At 36.8% G+C, this 23,411-nt stretch overlaps 1 protein-coding gene across 4 annotated transcripts in view; it reads right to left on the bottom strand.

Annotated features, from left to right (window-relative positions):
* klar (klarsicht) overlaps positions 1 to 23,411 on the bottom strand; it is a 155,096-nt gene that overhangs the window by 58,378 nt on the left and 73,307 nt on the right. For 2 of the 4 annotated variants that reach the window (XM_067083647.1, XM_067083644.1), the window contains exons 2-3: positions 1,670 to 1,927; positions 489 to 569 (exon numbers count right to left, since the gene is read on the bottom strand). The gene's annotated coding sequence lies outside the window, so the exon portion shown is untranslated. The remainder of the gene's footprint in view (positions 1 to 488; positions 570 to 1,669; positions 1,928 to 23,411) is intronic. The other 2 variants (XM_067083648.1, XM_067083646.1) reach the window with 1 other exon arrangement.

The following is a 23,411-nucleotide window of genomic DNA, read 5'->3' on the forward strand; positions in this document are numbered from 1 at the left end:
GTGGTACCCTTTAAATTCTGTTTGTCATGGAGGAGAAACAGTTCACTACGTTGTGTATCACCTTAGACGAAATATTTGTTTAAAACTTTTAGATAAAATAAAATTAATATGAAAACGTAAAGCAGCAAAATCAATTAGATAACCCTGATTTTCGGATTGCGATTGCCCATTAAAGCAGTGGACACTATCTTTCTTTAACAATAACAGACATTCACCAGACATCGAGTTAATAACGAGGAGAATGGGAAAATCATGTAAATATTATTTCATGAATTTCAAACCAAGCAGTCTGAAAATGCGAGAGTTAACAAGAAAAAATGGAGACTATCTAGCCATGCTTAAAACACGCGATCCCAGTGGACAAGACATGCACGACAGAGAGAGAGAAAGAGAGAGAGAGAGAGAGAGAGAGAGAGAGAGAGACTGGGGACGGGAGTTCAAAGGGCACATCAAGTAGTTCTTCATGCAATATCGTCGTCGTAGATTACCTTTGCCGTATGTGCGCGTGCGCCAGCAGGAGGAACTGCGACAGCACAAGAGCTGTGCTTGGAGGTGGAGTTGTTGGTGGTCTGTGCGACGAGATGGTGATACAAAGGATACAAAAATTGGAGGAGAATAATAACAAGAAACGGAAAGGTTAACAGTGCAGGAAATACCACCGGAAAATAGTCTTGCAACAAACACCGTTCCCGTGGGGCACCCAGAGTGCATGATTAAAGTGAGAGAGATGTTTAAATACGTGGTATGTCTGTAGTTTAAGACGGTGAGACTTAGGTATAGGTGACGATGTTAAAAATGTATGCAGCCACTTGAACCATATTCCTGTATCCACGTAAGATCATATTTTCCCTTATGACCCATTCCTTACCATAACCTTTATTTTATATAAAAAAAATGGTTTTCCTCAAATCTAGATAATTTCAAGACCATTTAGCTAACAATCCTACTAACTTTGAAGGGTTGGGGGTTAAAGCATAGATTACCAAATAATGTTGAGGATTTATTTAATGGAGATTTTGTCTGAGAAAGAGAAACTAAACAAGACATTCGTGAAATAAATTTTTCCCACTCGCCGACTTTAAACCTATGAAAGAAAGGTAAAAACATTAAACGCCAATGAAAAATTAAAGAGCTCAGGGAAAGATACTCATAAGAGGGGTCGGGAAAAGTTTGATAAACAATACAAAAAAAAAAGCACATGATAAACGCTGTGAAATTTTATAGAACAAACAAATGAATATTAATCACCTTTCATGTGTATGTGTCAACAATGTTCGGATGGGTTAGTTAAATGTCAGTGTGATTAGGAAAGTTATATCACTGAAATCCCACAACCTTTAAAAGACTGTCCCAAAGACACTCAAGGAAGAAAGTATTGAAGATGCAAAATGAAGCTTAGTAAAAGTTCACTAAAATGGCGTCACACCTTACTAGGTAATTACAATGAGAGAAAGGCAATTACAATGAAAGAAACTTTACCCATCATAATCAGTTACCACTATCTTTTACAGAGGCTTAACAGATACTTAGCACTAGCAATCATCAAATCTTTGTTTTAATTTTCAAGGTAATCAGAACAAATTATTTCATTCCAGTTATGTCAGGATCATCTTATATAATTCACGCACGTCAACTCCCCGGCGCTTGTCTTTAAAAGCGTCTTACTCACCTCGATGTAAGATCCGGCTTCGGAGAGGTTGGAGTCGTAGTGAGACCAGGGCCTTGGTCTCGAGTAAGGGCGAGCACCAAGGCAGGGAGAGGAGCAGGTGGAGGAACAAGCCGATCCACACGACAGGCTACTCCCAGCGCCTCCGCCCTCACACGAGGGACCACAGGAAGATCCACACGACACAGACGAAGCCGACAGACGCCGGCACTTGGTTACAGGTTCATCTTCGGATTCACTGCTGGGGGAGCTGCCTTGTTCCTGCCGAGAGGGGAAGAGGAAAAATTGGTTAATACACAAAAACAAAACAATATAATAATGCTTTAATATATGCATTATACATTATACACAAGCACGCACGCACACACACATACATACATATATACATGAATATTAATAAAGGAGGACGAATAGCGAGGACTTTTTTTTTTTTAACATTTTGTGAAAAGCTAAAATTAAAAAATATACACTTACAGTTTATGAAAACTAAAAAAAATACTAAAGTACCCACATAAAAGGACAGTCCATAATGGAATTGAACGTGTGACCTGAAGCCCTGATATTCAATGTACTGTACTCAGATCATAGTAGTACCCTCAACAAAATCCCCAAGTGACCTAATTCGCACCGAGACCCCATCTTTGGAGTATTCCATGACAATTGGATCAAGGTCCACCGCTTCCCGAGAGAGGTTTCTTTAATTTGGAAGTGATATGCGGAAGTCATTACACGCGTTATAGGCAAACCCCTTCTTCATCCCTGAATTCGTCTGTAAACTTGCAGAAACAAAGCTTCCTTTGTGGCTTCTAGGAAAAATGAGATGTTAATTTTCAATGCACTTTCCAAGCAACCAGTCAAACTATTTAGCTGTTTTTTAAGCATCATAGAAAAATTGAGCTAATTATCCCCTAAGTCCAGAACACTGGTCATAAAGAGAACTGATTACTGTATTTGTTTAAATACAGAATACATCAAAAGATCAGCAGTTAGCTCCGAAATGCACACCGTGAGAATGATGCATCTTCCCCGGCGCACCCTATGCACCTCCTCTTTTCAAAGACTAACCTCCCTCCCCCCAATTAAGGGAAAACCCCACATAATGTTAAACAAAGTCTCGGGTTTCAAAGTGGGAGGCCCACTCAACCATTTTCTATTACGAAAATGACCCTAATGTTCTTTCCCTCTTCGCGTGCTTTTCTCTCCATCTGTTTGTATAAATCACCTAAACAACATCATGCCTCGTGTGTGTGTGTGTGTGTGTGTGTGTGTTTGTGTGTGTGTGTGTGTGTATGTATGTATGTATGTATGTATGTATATATGTATATATATATATATATGTATATATATATATAAAAAATATATATATATATATATGTCTGTGTATATATGTATAACTGAATATATATAAAATAATATGAAAAAAATATGAATGAATATATAAATAAAGACAAAATCAATGAAGGAAAGAGAAACAATGGGGTGCTGAGGCCTTTCGACTATCGTCCTTTACTTAGCAGAGTCTATTAATTACAGGATGATAGTCGAAAGGCCTCGCAGCACTCCTTGTTTCTCTTTCCTTCGTGAATTTTTCTTAATATATATATATATATATATATATATATATATATATATATATATGTGTGTGTGTGTGTGTATTCGCCAAATCAGAACTTATATAAAGGTAACAAGTTCATAAAATTCCGTTTTAACACTAATAAATTCTTCTCATTATACTGACAAAATTCTTACTTCCAAAACAGCGATTACGAAACTCCCAACTGAAAGCTACAAAAACATTCTAGTGCTTTGTAATTTGTTTGTCGTGCCAATAGTGTTCCTGGCATTCAAATGAATAATTTAACTACCCTTTGTAAAACTAACATGTATTCATACGAGTATAATGGAGCGACATAAAAGGAAAGGCTCACTACAATTTTTGTGCCAGAGCAAAAAGTTAATAAATCTAACATCATTATTTCGAGTTCATTGTCTGCAGCCTGCCTGGTAAAGGATATACTGTAACAATTAATTCAATGACAGAAATCCCTGCTCGATCGCTGTGTTTGTCAGTCACATAACACAGAAGAAATAGTGTTAAAAGTATTATTTTGAAAGGTACCATACGAAGACCATCGTACCCAACCCTCTTCTTTTTCTGTCCGTTCCCTTCAAACATTTGGAGCTGTCTTTTCCTAAACTGTCCTGAATATATTTAGCATATCTCCGTCCATCTGCTAAACCTAAAGCCCCCCGGCTCATACCCCATCCCACCCCGAAAACTACTTCTTTCGCTGTATATGTTTCTGACTTAGCCTCTACAAATATCTGGTCGTCCGGACAACAAGCACACGGGAAAGGGAGGAAGAATGGGTAGAGAAGATGGAAGAAAGGGAAGGGCACTCCCATAAACTCTTATGAATGGGAATATTTTACTCCCGCTGTCAGAACAAGTTTGCCAGGATCTTCCTTCTATTGAGACCTAGAGACTCGTCTAAATACAGGCTGCGGAAAGGAAGAGGTCCGGAGAGGTCAGAGAGGTGGCGAGGAAAAAGAAAAAGAGGGGGTTGCAATTCTGAGGGTTAGTGGTGTTCCTTTGATCAAATGGATTTCAAAGGGAAAAGGATCTATGAAAAAGAGTATAATTAAAGGCAATGTTTACGATACGACTATTAAGGAGAGACGAAGGGCAATTGTGCAGACACTTGAAATAATCGAAATTCTCAAACTAATTCAAGTCCTGTAAGGGACGACCACAACGAGCTCTTCACGCGGATCGATACTACAGATTTTCGCCCATATCACAAGGCCCCTCGAGTCAAGAGGATGACTATGGGAATATGGTTAAAACTAAGTTCCCAAAACTATTCAGTAAAAGATCAGTAAGGATTGCTTGCTGCTAAAACAAACAGTTCCTACAAGCCGTGCTGTTAGTGTTACGGAATATAGGTTGATGGGAAATAAAAATGTCCGGACAAATAATTGGACTAACACCATTTCAATATTTCCCGGACAAATAATTGGACTGACAGAATTTCAATACTTCTCATACTCAAAATTCTGAAAGCGTCTGCAGCCTCTATAGACGGACCAAGGTGGGAACTAAAGAATTTTATTAAATATAGCACAAATGTAAATAAAACAGGTTCACATTTTTTTTGAAGGGCTGTATATGGTTCTCGGTACAATCACTATAAGCTTCCGGTCTGGATTTACAAGGCTGATTAAAAAGTGCTCCCACACATCAATCCTCTAATTGAAAAGTCATGCCCAGGTCCTTTCCCTCTCACAAATATTATCCGGCAACAAAGGCTGCCGGCAAATTCAGCAACAACACATCACTGAGAATTCCTATAAATTTACAATAAAAACAATATCAATAATACAATACAAGATAGCAATTGTCCATCAGAATGCCCTACGCGTGTACAAAACACACTAAATGAACAGCTGCGAGTGATCATACGAGGCCTTTACCTCTTATGTAGCCTACAGTCCTATATCAGGCGCCCATTATATACAATAGGCCTAACAAGCACAAGGGAACACGTGCACTTAAGGTGCAGCACAATACAAAACACCCTCTTCCTATTAGCAGTCGGGATTTTCTCGCTCTGACATCATTATTATCCTCGGGTCCAACCTGCTTTTCGAAGTTCACTCTCTTCCTACCACCCTAATATAACAAGAGGATTAAGTCCAACAAACAGACATTCTACGATGATGTGAGAGAGAGAGAGAGAGAGAGAGAGAGAGAGAGAGAGAGAGAGAGAGAGAGAGAGAGAGAGAGAGAGAGAGAGAGGGGTGGGGGGGACAAGATACCTCATAATAAGATCAAAACGACTAGCCACTCACATATAAACATTTTCTCCTAATAAACGTCGAACGAAGACTTAAAGCCACTTTCACGTTCATCTTTAAACTGGGGAGAAATACAAAGCGTGTCGAAGCCCCACCAGTACACTCATTCATTTATTAAGACTTCATTTACACAAACAATAAGCAAGCATTGAAATCGATAATCTGACAATCGAAGGTCAGATTTGTTCCAATACTTAATTCCGAGATTTCTTTCTCTTCATAAAAACCGAATAGAAGAAAGTCGAGCGCATTCCAGAGAACAGGTGAATAGGCTGACCCCACAGACATGCACACACAATACAATGAAAACCTGAACTCCACATGCAAATTAATCAAAGTTTATACAATCAAAGTTTATACAGATTTACCACACCACGATAAATCTAATGAACTTAATCATACAATGTTAAATGATAAATAATGACAATGAATAAATTTTAGGAAAAAAGAACATACAATCACGGGTAAAACAAAAACAAGAGAGGTTACATAAAAAAAAAAAACCAAGGCAGAGAAAAATCCCCAGGAAGAAACCTTATCTTGAAGGAGAAATAAGGAAAACCCACAAAAGGGTTACCTAAGGTTCGAAAGGTGGCGATCGCAGCACAATTAGTGAGGTATGCGTCCTTAAAAAGCCACACCCGTAACCACGCGCACAAGAATCCATGAGAGAAATATGCCGCTTATTATACGATGGAAGACATGAACTCTGTAAGGGTTTATTATGTTACCTCTAACTGAAGTAATTCAGAAACATTACAGGTAGACATTTCACATTATCGATCATAATGAGCGCGTGTACTTCAGTAATAAGAGAATACTGACGAGCATGACTCAGCAAATTTTAAGTTGTTCCTGTATCGAGGATTTTATCTTTGATGGTAAAATTGTCTGTATATCAAGGATTTTATCTTTGATGGTAAAATTGTCTGTATCATGGATTTTATCTTTGATGGTAAACTTGATTTTATCTTTGATGGTAAAATATCAAAGGATTTTTATGTTTGATGGTAAAATTTTTATCAAGGATTTTATCTTTGATGGTAAATTTGTCTGTATCAAGTCTTTTATCTTTGATGGTAAAATTGTCTGTATCAAGGATTTTATCTTTGATGGTAAAATTGTATATAATATCGAGGATTTTATCTTTGATGGTAAAATTGTCTATAATATCGAGGATTTTATCTTTGATGGTAAAATTGTAATATCGAGGATTTTATCTTTGATGGTAAAATTGTCTGTATCAAGGATTTTATCTTTTTATCTTTGATTTTATCAAAATTGGATTTTATCTTTGATGGTAAAATCATCGAGGATTTTATCTTTGAGTTTATGTTGATTAAATTGTCTGTATCGAGGATTTTATCTTGATGGATATCGAGGATTTTATCTTTGATGGTAAAATTGTCGGTATCAAGGATTTTATCTTTGATGGTAAAATTGTCTGTATCAAGGATTTTATCTTTGATGGTAAAATTGTCTGTATCGAGGATTTTATCTTAGATGGTAAAATTGTCGGTATCAAGGATTCTATCTTTGACGGTAAAATTGTCTGTATCAAGGATTTTATCTTTGATGGTAAAATTGCCTATATCGAGGATTTTATCTTTGATGGTAAAATTGTCAATTACAATGTTTACTGGGCTCGACAGCAGGCCAAAAGCCATTCAAGTCTTTGAGATACCAAGTAAGATGAACCACGAAAACCATGACGAAACTAAAATGAATCTTTACATATTCTCGTTTATTTTCATATATTTTCGACATTCAGAAGTATGCTCTATAGCCGATAGAGCAGTCTTCTTGTATACGAAATAGGAAAAGACGTCGACTTTCCCCAACTGAGATCAAGAGTCTCTGCTGCAGCGTCCACCACAGTATTGGCAAAAAGTGGAAGAAATAATCAGCTTCATTGTAGTGGGAAATGCTGAATTATATATAAACTAATAAATTTATGCTTTTTTTAATTTTCTCTCTGGCGTTCAGTTATGAAGACAAATAGTCAAGTAACATAAAGCCCTCATTTATGAAGATAAATGTCTGTCAAGAGATACTGAAACCTTCGCTTCACCATCGGCAAGATCCAGAACAAAAACCAGATGGACCTGACAAAACCAGTAATCCCATTTTGGACTGGGAATTCATTAAAAAGGAATTTCCTCTTCCCCTTACAACAACGACATAAATACTTTCGTTAGTCAAGTCGGTATAACTTTCGATGCACAAGTGAGTTTTGTCTGCCTCCGTGAAAATCATCTGCTTTCTATCCCACTCAGCAACCAACGGATACTCATTTGCAGCGAAAGAGAGAGAGAGAGAGAGAGAGAGAGAGAGAGAGAGAGAGAGAGAGAGAGAGAGAGAGAGAGAGAGACCTCTGCTCCCCTAATGCTCATAGACACTGTTATTATGACAAATCTATCTGAGAGAAGACAGGGGAGACTGGGTTAGGTCAAGGGGGGGGAAACAGGAGAGTGAGCCTCCCTTCCAAAACGGGAAAAGTCTGGACGCTTGGTCTGGAAATGTGACATCGGTGGTCTCAATGACCAAGGCTAATGGAGAGGAAAGAAATTTAGAAAGAGAGAGTGGTGGAGAGAATCATTATACGCAAATATGGTACTCGGAAAACAAAAGAATACAATTGTTTCGTTATAAAATAAAAATGCTTTTCACAGATACATAGCCTCAAAAGAAAATCCTTACATAATCCCCATATTACACTAAAGGTAGTTACAATTTCCTTTGGTTGGCGAGTAAGCTGGTAATCATACGCAGTCAAAATTTGCTGATATTAAACTGTTAGTAAATCTATTCTCAACACAGCGAGAAAAAAAAAACATGATTTAAATGCGGCCTTCGTGTCAGCACAGAATGCTTCTCTACAATTCATAGGATACCGTAAGTGATATCTATGGCGAAATCAATCTCCTCTGTCAATGTCAAGTTCCGTTCCACTTAACATGACCAATAATTCAATAACAACAGTATCTGAACAGGTGGCCAGTAGCATCACCAACACAGAGGAGGAGGAGAATTGAAGTCTGTCTGCCTGGGTGTGGCTGATGAATAAGCAACATTGCAAAAGTGAATTAATAGTCTGCTAACTTAATTAAAGAGGAAGGGAAATTATGGGGGAGGAGGGGGGAGAAAGGTACCAGGACACATGTATAAATGAGAAAGCCACTATTAAATTTAGAATAATTTTGTGATGGCTCAAAGAATTCCCTTGTCCCGTAAGTTCTAATGAAGAGCTATACACAGGTAGAATTGCAATCAACTAACTACTGACCCAGAAAACTTAATTTTCTGGCATTAAAAATCATAAGATTGTGTGGAATTAACACGAACGTACGTGAACAATAAATTCAGCTGTACATAAACAAATGCTTAACATATAAAGATCAATAATGTTTCGGATTTCTTAGTCCGAGCACGAAAGGGTGAGAGAGAGTTTGCAAAGACATTATTAGATGGTAATGATGATAGTAAGACCCTCCAATAATCTGATAATGGATTCAGATAACTGTGGGTAGTATTAATGAGCAAAGCAATAAACTCTCTGGACAACAAATGTTGACTAGAGAGAGAGAGAGAGAGAGAGAGAGAGAGAGAGAGAGAGAGAGAGAGACGCGTGGGAGGTTACAGAAGGGGAGGAATAACAACGTGGATGAGATGGATGATAATGAGCGATATTGTTGCCGAAGGGAAGACAGGATATTAGATGTAATTAGCGCTCAGTGAAATCAGCGGCGCCAATTCAAAATCCTGTATCGAAGATAATAAAGGCATTATCACAGGCAAATCTATAAGACATTACATAACGATGGCATCATTATGGACTTCACCAAAATACAAACGACAAAGTCATTTACGTCAATGTCATTCTCTCTCTCTCTCTTACGCATCAATGATCAGCAATTAAGAGATACTCTACAGATGGACCCACACCCACTAGAGCGAAAAAGGGGAGTGGCAAAGGGAAGAGAGAATGGGTAAGGAGCAGGGGGAATACAACGGCTAAAGAGCGCACACACTATATATATATATATATATATATATATATATATATATATATATATATATATATATATTATTATATCTGTCTATCTATATATATATATATATATATATATATATATAAATTTTTGTATGTGTATATATAATTATATATGTATGTATGTATATGTATATATATATGTATGTGTGTGTGTGTGTGTGTGTGTGTGTGTGTAGCATTGCAAGATACATACCATCACTCGTTGGGTAAATATCTCTGAATTTTGAATGTACATCTTAAACGTATCTAGGTGTGTGTAGAGAGAGAGAGAGAGAGAGAGAGAGAGAGAGAGAGAGAGAGAGAGAGAGAGAGAGAGAGAGAGAGAGAGAGAAGGCCTTGAACAACACCACCTCTGACTGGTAACTGGTGATCCCCGACAGTCACCATTTCTCCTCTTTTCTTCCCGAAAGAACTCGTAATCTACAGAAACACCGCCACACCGGAAGCAGCCTGTGTTATGTGTCAAGTTTGTCGAAGGAAATGGGGAGTTTTCCAGTGCTCATCTATGACCCTGGGCTATCTGGAATACAGCCAAGAAATCCCTTTTCCCTCGGACCCGAACGCTTCTAATCTCTTTCATGGACCTATTTACTCCCTTTCTAAGAGTTCACTGGTGCTCCCTTTGACAACAACAATATCAACAGAAGCGAATTTTTTTTATATATAAAAAGTTATATTGTTAGAATATTCATAAACAATTATGAAAGTCCTTACCTTGAATTTGTGATGTGCCAAATATGTGAATTTTAACGTGCACTGCAATTCTTACATCATTGCCCCAAGTGCATATGAAACAATAGAATGAAATAAAATTTTTTTTTCCTCGGATGCAACCATTTTTTTTTTTTCGTAGAGAAACAATGTTTTGCTAAGATTACAGTAAAAGTTTGTTGCAGCGTCAGAAAAAGAGCCATTAGCCTTTTCCACAAGACCCATTTCTATAATTCCATTAGACTTTCATAACGTTCGTTGCTCAAACCTGATTTATATAGGGATATTGGTACTTGTTAAATAAAAATCAATACTGATTCACTGGAGCAAATAAGTAAGGCCAATCAGTAATTTTTAAATAATGAATGCCGGTGAGCATCGCGTTCACGACACATCTGATCATTACTTTAGATGGAAGTCCACCACTGAATGCCAGGTGACACTGGCAGACGTACACTTGGAAACGTTACTGGAACTTGTGACAGACCGTTACCTCAAGAGGCAATGATGAATAATGAGTCACAATGAACCCAGAATAACACAGAATCGATTCTTAAGAATTCTTGTCGAAATAAATCAACATTTCATACGCTGGATGTGTTCTCAATGCAATCAACAACAAAATACAGTTACGGATACTTCGCCACAGAAGGTGCATTTTTAAAAATGTTATCTCAAGTTAAAAGACAGTTCCCAAAAGACTCATCCATAATAGTTGACATAATACTTGGTGTATATTATCTGTCTATAGAATGAAATGAGACAAGACAAGTGATGAAACGTTATCTTCATTTTCCAGGATCCACAGAATGTAACAGATCACAAGAAATGGACAAAACCAGATTCCTGTAACACCGTAGGTGGAATTAGCACCAAAGATTGTAGAGTGAGAATCCCTGTTACATACCAAAAACTACATAAGCTGCAAATGGACAACACAGATCCACGCAACGGCAGAAACATTCAGTAAAATTAATTCTGTTGCGCTTAACGTCTCCAGAAAGACGAGCGACCCAAACAGATAACACAAATAACATCAGGGTTGCCATGGAAACATCTCTTCAAGGCGCCGTCGGCAGCCTTCCTTCAAGAGAAGGGATAAATAAGAGATGAGCAAAAGGATGCTTCTCCAAAGGTATTATCCGAGTAAAATGGCGAAAATAATACATACATAGAGAAACTCGAGATGATCGAATCACAGGGATTTTCGGCACTAAAATAAAGGAAACTCGAGATGATCGAATCACAGGGATTTTCAGCACTAAAATATATCTATAAAGTCAAACCTTATTTCAAGAACTCGGAATATTAATGGGGAACACACATTTTCGTACTGGAAATTATTACACTGAAGTTAATTTTAACGACCAATAAACAATCCGTTCTAAGATTTCTAGTTTTTGTTACATAAAAGTCCACTTCCTCTGTACAGCTCGAATAAATGCGCACTTATGAAAATGTACAATGCCCATAACAGTCAGAAAAACAAGTTATAATTCAGAGAGGAATGTTGTGATCCAAATACGTTTTGAAATGAGAAAAGGAATTTTATGATTTGGTTCAAAAAGCGAAATGTCTTTGTAACAGCGAGACAATCTACAATGCTTAGAACACAAATGTGAACTTGTGAAAACACCAATTATGGTGCTATGAAATGGTTTCCAGAACGAATATGATATACGTTCGAAGATTGCACAATAACCCACGATTCCTTAAGGGACATGGTTTCCCACTCACAAGTTTCTCATAAAGAGGGATATATCTATCTGAATAATATAAACTGGAAGGAAGAACAACTCGAACAGTTCATGTTCAATGATTGAAGTAATTTCAGTAAATAATGACACGATGAAAAATAATGTCGCAAAAATAAACGGTAAAGTATTATTGCTCTACGTATTCTTCTCAAGAATAATGAAAATGACTTCTGAGACTGCTACCAATTACAGAAGAAACAACCATGCTAGAAAAAGAGTGAGAAGTTCTTCCTATAATTTCCTACTTAAATCCTATACCTACACTATATGTATGTATGTATTTACGTGTACATATGTATATAAGTATATATATATATATTATATATATATATAAATTATATATATATATATAATATATATATATATAAATTATATATATATATATATATATATATATATATATATATATATATATATATATATATATATATATATATATATATATAATTCTCACATATAGAATTTCTTAACATTATAACTGACTTTTAATTAATCACCTGAAATTTTAGGTAGCGTCCTACCCCAAAACTCACATGCTAGGAAAAAAAAATATCTACGCGTCACTGTCTTGATCAGTTTGATTCCCGAGTCACATAATAATCTATATTTGCTCAATAAGTATCAACAGAGATTTTGCACATTGTAGCACAAGGCAGGACAACTATAATAGTCGTGTATTTTGCAAAACAACATCTCTGTTGAAAAACTTCCTGCAATGATCGAAATGCCTTTTTCTTATTTTTCAAATCGAAGCTTGTTATATTACCATTTATCATGGGTGGATTTCCAATCTTCATGATTCATCTTCTTTGTCAGCTAAGCAAGAATGAACATGAAGCACACCACCACCACCACATCCATGACGACGGGAAAAACCCCTTATTCAGCAAGATATTACATGCTACGTGAGGACCGAGAAAATCTTCGAACTCTTGCAGAAGCAACCGAAAAGAATTTTGGGAATATATATTTCGTCACTGCGCTAACTTTACAAAAATTCTGCCGGTCACCAGTTTGTCCTTTCATGTAGGTAAACTGTCATTATCAGCAACCGGTTCTATTGTCGACGAACAATCCTACACGTAGGTCCTGTAATAAAAATATTAGGACCTATTGTCCTATCGGCTTTTACAAGTGCTTTGTAACAGTTCAAGAAAAATATGGGGAAATTCCACTAACTACAGATACACATTCCATTAGATAATAACAAAGAAACATCTGCTTTCAGCCCAGACAAAAACTCAGGTTTTTTTTTTAAATGCAACTAACACGCACTGGACGAAGAGTGATACTTTTTCAGTTAACAACCATGACCTCTAGCTCGGAAGAAGAGGCAAAAGACATGCAATGGCAAGCAACAAAACGAAGAGGAAGTCAAGCGACAAAGCGAATAACGTTAAATCATAACTAAACCATCAGCTCAAACATATTCCACTAATTACTGTGACTTTTATTGTGCCCAAATACACAAAACGACATGAGAAAAATGGAAAAATAAAATCAATCTCTGTGGGCTTCACAGAAGCGTCAGTGGATCTAGTTTTTCAATTATACTGACACGTTCCCACCCAAAAATAAAAATGAATGGGGTGGTGGCTGGAGAGAGAGAGAGAGAGAGAGAGAGAGAGAGAGAGAGAGAGAGAGAGAGAGAGAGAGAGAGAGAGAGAGAGAGAGGGCTGCATTCCACCTGAATGCAAGACACGACTTAAGTGACCATGGAAGAGGCAGAAGTATAAAACTGGTATCTCAAAGCTATTTTGAAAAGACGAAGAGTTACAACAGCTTTAAAACAAGGAATATAAGTCGACGACTACAACGACAATACAGTATTCAAGTTTTCTTTAATTATGTAAGTATGCACACATCCTTTTTATAACAGCACCGAAATATTCAAAATAAAGTTTTCATCATACTTCACAAGAATATGCTATTACCATCACCATTACCTCAAATATCTGCAGTTTTCATATACACTTTCTAAATAGCCAATATTTTTAAAACCAATCATACTAACCACAATAAACAGATGAAAAGCGATTAAGAGCGAAAATTCGAAACAAGCCATGTACCTCTACAGTGAATATATAATGGGTGTAGTATAAGGCTGAATAACACAGCATGAATGTTTTTACAAATACAAATATGGCAATATACATATGGCATAAAACTGTTTTCTTTAAAGTACCGTTATAGTGACCAGAAGATTCGTCAACTAACTAAAAGGCGTAGGCAATACTGTCCCTCTCACAGAGCATTAAATTACAACACCCGATGTAGTGTAATAAGTGTCTTGCCTGCTTCTCAGTGGTTGTTACCATGTTAACGTGCAGACGAGCAAGCCGTTTAATTACATAAAACAGAACGCTGGCGCCAACAGACCCATAGGAGATGATGCACATACGTACACACACACACACACACACATTCGATTGGCAAACAATTATGACCGACAATCTCAGATCTATACAGGTACATGCAAATCAGTTTCGTTACTGTAAAAATTGTTGCGTAAATGAAAACTGCGATGTTTGTAAATAAACTTTGAATTAAATAAAAAAAAATTAATGCGCTAAGTACATTAAGGTCACACCACACTAAATATAATTCAAGGTTTTTTTGCCTGCATTAAATAGCTGCACACCTCCACACACATACAATACTACAAATTACAAAAATAGGAATAAGTTCACATTTAATGGTATATCTTTTGGGATCGGGCTCTCCTAAGGATGGTCTACATCTCTTAAATTTTCTTCCATAACTTACTTCAAGCTTATCGGTCAAAAACTGGAAGCCCTCACTGTATACTTTTTAAAAAGAACTTGTCAAAATCCGACCTAGATCTTACTTCTTTTACTGTGTATCAAATCGTCTATAAATCTTAATTTCATTAATGAGAGAGAGAGAGAGGCCTTTATCTAAAGGCCACCCTTGTCACCATTTATTAAAGGTGCAAGCAAAGCAAGCTGAAGTTGCAGGTAACCGGCGCCTCATACAAACCCATCTTTTTAGGGCAACTGACGACTTAATGGCGCATGCACACGCTCATGACCAACTACCATTAAATACAGCCAACGACGAAAGGTCTCATTCCTTAAAACACACACACACACTCGGTGACAAATGGTAACTGCGTAGAGTGAACTTACACGTCGGAGAGACGTTTGTTAATCACTTTTAAAATCGCTTAAAAATTATTTTGGTGCCTGTGGTATAACAAGGAATGTGAACAGTGTCTAGGGAAACAGTACTGAGGTGTTGTATATGATTTACACAATTTTTCAAATTTTACGCACAACAGTCAATGTCTGTGTTACAACTAACTGGGATGTTTTATCCTTGTCATTTCTGTTGTTCAACTGACATACACGGCTGGAAAAAATCAAAGCATAGCCTGCCATGAAATAAATTAAAAAGCAAAATTCTGTGCATCTAATCTTCATAATAATTTTCTTTCTATCTATCTTCGTAATAATATATCTCTATCTATCCATTCATATATATATATATATATATATATATATATATATATATATATATATATATATATATATATATATTAATGATTTTAAAATTATTGGATCTGCCCGTAAGGACGACGAGTTGATGGTGTTGGAGTCGCTTTCACAAAAACTAATGTACCAACACCTAAACACCCAATCGTCATCCAGACAACTGTTTATAGCATAACTGCCTGTTTGTTTACTCTCCACGTTCGTTATAGAGTTTCTTTTCCGTTTTGTTTATTTCCTCCCTGTCTTTCTAGTCACTTTTTATCTTGCCTTGGTAGGTGTTCCTTTCAAGTTCTTGTTTTAATTTTTGTAGTCGTAAATTTAAAAAAAAAAAATTTTTAAAGAAAGCTTTTCCCATTAATGGGAAGTGACATTTTAAGTATTTATTGTCTGTAATTTCCAGCCTTGGATGCATCATGTGATGTGAAACGTTGGCCGAATAAACTTGTTCTTATAAGAGACATGCGTACCTTACCTCTTCAACCTGATATATATATATATATATATATATATATATATATATATATATATATATATATATATATATACTATTTCTGCACTTGGAGAATTGCCATTGATTCAATGACACACAACATTCTGCATGAAACAAAGGATGATAATTTCAGCTACATAATCAAAGATTAAAATAATTGGCACAACCAAGTGTTCCCCGAACATTAAATAGGTAATCTTGTAAAACTTGTGGAATATAACTGGAACTGGAATACAAAATTTAAGCGAGAGGCCAAGAGCTCGGACCTATGAGGTCATTCAGCACTGAAAATAATGTTGAAATAATTGTGTGGATAGTAAGATGGAAGCAAGCTAATATGAACGGAGGTACAGTAAAAGGAAAGAAAGGAGTTGCAGCTAGGGGCCGAGCGGATGCTGCAGAGAACATCAAGTAATGCCTACAGTGCACCACGTGAGGTACATTGACGGCACTACACCTCTACGGGGTGTAACACTAGTGTTACAGGTGATCTTCCCTGTAACTGACAGCAATATCAGTTATATATTTTCCATAATTCTACATCAGTTACAACCAAATTCACAATGAAGGGTCAAACATGAACGCAGATTTCATTTCTAGGATTGCTGGTCGTGCTAGTAGCAACTCCTTGAAAGATGTCAATTTCTACCAAAGATCCCTTGGACTAATCTTTACCGTGCTCTTGGCATAAACAAATTCACAATACAAGAGAACATGACATGCCATAACACCAGTACGTTTTACTGAGACCTATACATACTTCGGAACAATGTCGTTCACATTTTACAACCTAACCGAGTAGGAATACACCACAAATGATTGTAATCGAATTAATATAATTACAGAAATTTACGGTAATAATTAAGTTACCAACATCTGTTTCCTTTTACTCAGAGTCTCTCTTTCTCTCTCTCTCTCTCTCTCTCTCTCTCTCAAATGAATTATATTGCCCGAAGACAATATCTTTTTCAAAGTTATTAAACACATTTATTTATGAGCAAGGAAATAGATAAAAATTAAACTCACTCAACTCCAGGAATTGATAAAAGATTTGAAAATATACATCACCTCTGATTACTTTACAAATGTCAAAGGCATCACTGCATCATTTACCTGAAAAGAGAGAGAGAAAAAAATATTTTTAGTTTATATGGTGGAAATATTACTGACTGGTGCGCAATTGTTAAAAAGGTCGATAAATGATCTTGCTTCTACGAGATAGATTTTACTGTAGCGGCGGTGACGCCGTTATTACTAGATAAAATAGTTTACCGATGGGTTGAACTATCATCCAAAATTTTTTCAAAATCAAATAAAAAGAAAGTAACTACTTTAAATACATAAAATACATCTTTCAATTCAGTACGTAAGAGTACCGTTCATAAAGAGGTTTAAAACATTACTATCACTACATTTTAGAATATTTAACAATCCGTTCTAGTGTTGAAAATAGTACATGACAAATAAGAAAATATTAAATTATATTCTGCAGCCTATATCCTTATAAACCTTACTCGTCACATTTACTTCCCTCTAGTTCAATTTCTATCCATTGTGTTCTATAAGTCTCCCAAGTATTTCATCGTTAATTCCATTTTCTTCTTTATTACCTTATTCGTGGTCTTGTATGCCGCTACACAATAATCTCATGCAATAGCACTTTTAATAATCCCTTCTCTGTCCTTCACTAAATGGTCATTTCACTATCCCACTACTTCCTATACTTGTTTCTTCATTCTAAGAACCCATATATTTCAAAATTTCCTACTGACTCAATGTCGCCTTTCTTGATTTTACTCAGCATAAACTTCCACACCCAAGGGATCCAGGCTTCATCATCAAACCTCTCCCTATAAGCCACAATGTTCCCTTATTTCTTATCAAACTCTGTCTTAATTACATTGTTTGCAACATTTCAACCTATCCTCTTCACTTGGAATTTTTTTCTTTTATCTTAATTTCAAATAGATAATAATCACATATACCTTCAGCTACTCCTCATTACACCCTTCTCTTTCCTTCTTATAAAAAGAAAAGGGACTTGGAATTAATCAAGATCATGAACCTGTCAGAGACTATTTTCACGAGGTTCTCTCCATGCAAACTCGCCCCTGCCTACAAACTGCATAACCTTTTCTTTTGATCTACCTTTGCACTTAAATAAAACAGGAAGGAACATTTTCAAACTTTCCCCAAATACTTTCTCCTTTACTAGCGCTTTTCCAACTTGTAGAAAATAAATATATCTGTTCACTAGCTCTTCTCCAAACACACTCAATTTTTCCCAGGCTCTACACAAATGTTCAGTTGAAACAAATCCCTTGGTCCCTTATGTCGAACTTGGTTACGATATCAATAATGTAAGGTTCATGTACATACACAATGAGATTAATGATTTTAGCTCTGCCATACCAATAAAACCTACGCATTCGCTGCACTGAAAAGCTTTACCGGTACTCGACTTTCAATACTGGATTATAATGGTTCATAAATGACACTTACTAGATTTTCTTCATGTTCTCGAGATTAATTAAAACGACAGAGAGAGAGAGAGAGAGAGAGAGAGAGAGAGAGAGAGAGAGCAATACCCTGGGGATAATGACCTTACCGAAGGTTAGTATCGATTTGCGGACACTGCAGCAGCAGCGCCGTTTACCACCTACAAGCGGGAAAAAGGATTTGCATGTCAACCCCGCGATCTCGTCAACATTCCGCTCGAGTTCAAAAAGGGGTATAGGAGCCCCCAGGAATATTTAAACCGGCATAAACGTACAAATGCGTGACTATGAGAGTGAGAGTGCCACGAGAAGCCTATCCACTTTTCCCAGTTTCTTTTCCCTGATAAATTCCTCGGTCTAAGTCTCACCTGTGCGTTCCAGACGCTAGAGGCCGTCTGGCGCCAAGGTCGGTATTTATGGCATATTTGTCTCGGAATAGTATTCATCGATATTTGAGCACTTCGTCTCTTAGCAGAATGACGCCTTCCCCACGAATTTCGGAGGGAATGTTCATTATGCCAACAACGAAAGCAACAATATCTAATAACCGTAACACCACTAAGGAGGGCACAACAACAACAACAACAAATCAGCATTATTACTGCAATAAAAGTTAATCCCAAACACCAAAAGATTAATCTTAAATTATCTGTAAAATTATTGAAGCAAAGTCATTACGTGGAAATAAATCGGCTAACTTATCCTTTCCATGAAAAAAGAATTCCGGAAATTAAAATATATATAATCGGCTTTGCAATTAATCAAGGGATACAAAGTCATCTTCCCCATTGGATAGCGGCTGTCATTACGCCGATCGACTCGCACAAAAAGTAAGGAATAATTTCTGTAATAATGAAGTTTTATATCTCGAATTAAAGGAGAAAATGAAGCCAAACTGATATACTACGCAGTATCTGTAGCGTCTTATATAATAATTTGGTCAATCAATGGCGAAATGACAAAGCTGGTTTACATAATTATAAAGTCAATCATAATAATGACAAACTGCACGTCATAGCAATTCAATACAGCACAACACTACAAACGCAAGAGCAGGAACTGACGGACTAAATAAAAATATCCCAAACTGAAAAAAAATTCAACGATGAGGCGAACTTGGTAACAGATGCGAGACGTCAAAACACTCCCTAATTGTCATTGATTATTTAATAAAACTAATAATTGAACTGAGCAATTTAAATCATTACATTTGCAAGCAAGCAGATCAGTGACTTGTAGCAGGCTAACGTATACGGAACTCCATTTCTACTGTATAAATCAGACGAAACTTCTACTAAAATAAATTGCCCTCTACACCATATACTTCAAAATTGTAATATGGGTCCGTGAGAGAGAGAGATGCAAGCTCGAGGGAGTGTAGCAAGCTCGAGGGCTATAAGCTAATTTGTTCTTTACTGTAGACTCCATGTCTTGCCAGTACAGTACTTCCAAATATAAGAGATCCCTTTCTCACGACAGGCTGCGCTTTAATCGCGATGAAACCTGCATCCGAGGCAGCACATCGAGAAGAGATCTCAAATCAGAAAAGGCTGGATTGGTCTCAGGGATTATAGAGGCGCCATAGGTCCACACAATACACCTGAACTGCTTTGAAGCAAATGTTACTACCCTTGACCACCACCAACTTTCTCTCGCTTAGGCCTACGGGCTTACACTGTATAATTGGATAATAAAAAAAAAAGGGCCATTTTCCTTTATATCGAACCATATCGCTGTCGAATCTTGATCTCCAAGATAAATGGATTTTCCGCAGAGGTGGGGGGTTAGCCTGTCAAAATTTCACGGTGAAATATAAAAGATGATTATTACTGGGGTTTTCACCTCTTAAAAGATTGGTATTAAATTTAAAGATGAAAAATATTTTGTTTTCTAAAGGAAAAAGAATAAAACATTCCTTACACGCCAGAACAAAAGCCCATGAAATATGGACATCAGCAGCCCTTAAAATAATACACACTTTGTTAATGGCAATTTTCAGTCAATTACTTTTAGTACTACTTACAGTGAGTGCATTAAATCTTGTCAATGGGAGAGAGAGAGAGAGAGAGAGAGAGAGAGAGAGAATCAGACCCAAATTCCAGTGTCAATAATAATTCCAAGGGCACATCTGCAAACGCCGCCTCCTCATCCCCCCCCCCACTCCATATAAAAAGAACCCATGCCCCCTACCCCTAACCATACAGTGAAATGACATTTATCCCTCCTCCTCCATCAACATACAAGCAGACTCTGAAGGTTGAATTAAACTAAAAGGGTACCCGATTCTTTACAAAATATACGCTAGGTTTATGGTTATCAAACTGAATTCACATAAAAACACGTACAATAATAATAATAATAATAATAATAATAATAACAATAATAATAATAATAATAATAATAATAATAATGCATGAAGACAAAAAGAAAGCAAGGTAATCTCAGTCCTCGTAACAAAATGCATGCTAATGGAATGGTCTCGCTTTACGCTGGCAATGATGAGATAATCATATTCTCTCGTATATAATTTCGTTTGTACACAATTTCTTTACTATATTTATAACTGAAAACTCAATGAACCAAATGGAAACCCGAAAAGCATCACTTATGTCGCAGGAACACACTCTTGTTTAGAAACAATAAAATTCGAAAAATATAATCATAACAAAATAGCCAACTTAAGTGGTTTTTAACAGGACAGAAAGGTTAAAAGATATCGCAAACAAAGTATAAATCTCCGAAGTAATTACGATATTCCCTAGATACGATGGCAAGAAAATATTTAGTTTAGGGGTGTACAAGCGATTAAGATAAGAAATGTCTGTGTTGTGAGAGCACAGTTTTTACTACCCTTATAATGCCCAACTGTAACTCAAGTTGGGCCATTCCTGTCACTGGAAAATGTGCCTTTTCCCACTTGGAATACCTTCAACCCTTAAAAAAAAAAAGTAAAATACAGATTCGCACAAACAGCGTACCTGATGCATCTGTTACGTAAGAATACTACTTTCCTATGCTTAAGTTCAAAATGAAAATGACCATTGCTATTACTTCTTTGGGTAGCCCGATTTCTATATCCAATACTAGTTTTATTGTCACATTGCGTTTGAAAAAGTTCCCCTGAATAACCAGTAGATTATGTTTCTGATCTGCCTGGACAAGTTTAGTCTAATTAAAGTTTCAATGTCAATAACATTCACCCGTAAGTTTATTTAGTAAAGTAATACGTTAATGAAAACTTTTTTCCACCTACAAGTTTCTCAGACTTTCGGGGAAGGGAACATACATAGCCTACAGGCATTAATAAGGGTAGGAGGGAGGGAGGGAGGGATGGAGGGAGGGTTATTCCACTAACCACTTTCTCATGTTCCTGTATCCACGTCTAGGAGCCGAATGACCTCTATACCCAGAGATTGGTGGCGATAGGCCTGCCAGGGAAAGTGGCCCTCGCTGTTAGAGAAGGCGTTAGCGGCCATCATTTATGTCCACAAAGGCACATTAAGGGACCACCAATGGGAGAAGGGAAAACAGCAGTAAATTACTCGTTAGGCTTTGCAGTTTCTGGGTGTCAAATGAAGACATTCTAAAAACCGGACAAAAATTAATAAAGACTTTGAATTTTGGGAGCTGAATGAATAAAATTCTAAGAATGCGAAAAGAATAAATAAATGACAGGAGTAATTTTGCAAATTTAATGCTTCCCGCGTGGAAGGGTCTTCATGTTGTTATGTATTTACAATACATTCTAGTAAGACTGTATTTAAGTAAAGTATTACAGAACGACGGAGAAATTAATTACACCATGAAAGAGACTCATCATTATCTTAGAACCTTGCTGACTAATAATACACGCAGTCATATTGTCATGAGACGTAATTCGCCGTAATCCTAAGTGAAAATAACTGACGGCCCTACATGTGTGAGTGTGTGTGTGTGTGTGTGTGTGTGTGTGTGTGTGTGTGTGTGTGTGTGTGTGTGTGTGTACGCACGCGCCTTTGCGAGATAATACACAGAAAGTTAACTATTTTCACGAATAACGTATTTTTTTCATATCCAGCATTCAGCTCATCAAATAAGCATCGAGGTTTTCAAAAAAGTTCTTCATTGGAGGGGTGGGTAGTAGCTCTCGGCTAGCACGCTGTTGGCCCAGCGTTCGACTCTCCGACCGACCAATGAAGAATTAGAGGAATTTATTTCTGGCGATAGAAATTAATTTCTCGTCATAATGTGGTTCGGATTCCACAATAAGCTGTAGGTCCCGTTGCTAGGTAACCAGTTGGTCCTTAGCCACGTAAAATAAATCTCATTCTTCGGGCCAGCCCTAAGAGAGCTGTTAATCAGCTCAGTGGTCTGGTTAAACTAAGATATTATACTTAATCATCTTCACAAGAAAACAAGCATCAAGTACTTGGTATCTCATGACTAACGTAACAACCTTTGTTATAATAATGTTCCAACCAAACATTTCAAGAGTGAAAGCGTGAATCCTCTTCATAAATCACAAGTTAGCAAAGTGGAAGGTGGAAGACGATCAAAATGGGATTTGAGAAAAATCGCTGAATACGCCACTACGCTAACATGCAGCTCTTGGCTTCATCCTAGATCGGATATGGCACGCTGCCAGCCCTCTAGCTCTACACGGTGCCAACTTTTATACATTCGTTATCATGCAACCTCCAACACGATATCGTCGGCCGATTTCATTCAGGCTTGAAGAGGCGAAGGTTTATACTTTTAGACCATTTGCTGACTATCGAGAACCGACAACTTATTATATCACACCCCACCGATTTACTTTTTATCTACTGACCTGACAATTTTTCTTGAAAAACAAGAATAAGCACATCAACTAGTCTCCCAGT

The sequence above is a fragment of the Macrobrachium rosenbergii genome, chromosome 3 (assembly GCF_040412425.1).
Source record: "Macrobrachium rosenbergii isolate ZJJX-2024 chromosome 3, ASM4041242v1, whole genome shotgun sequence".
Classification (NCBI taxonomy): Eukaryota; Metazoa; Arthropoda; class Malacostraca; order Decapoda; family Palaemonidae; genus Macrobrachium; species Macrobrachium rosenbergii.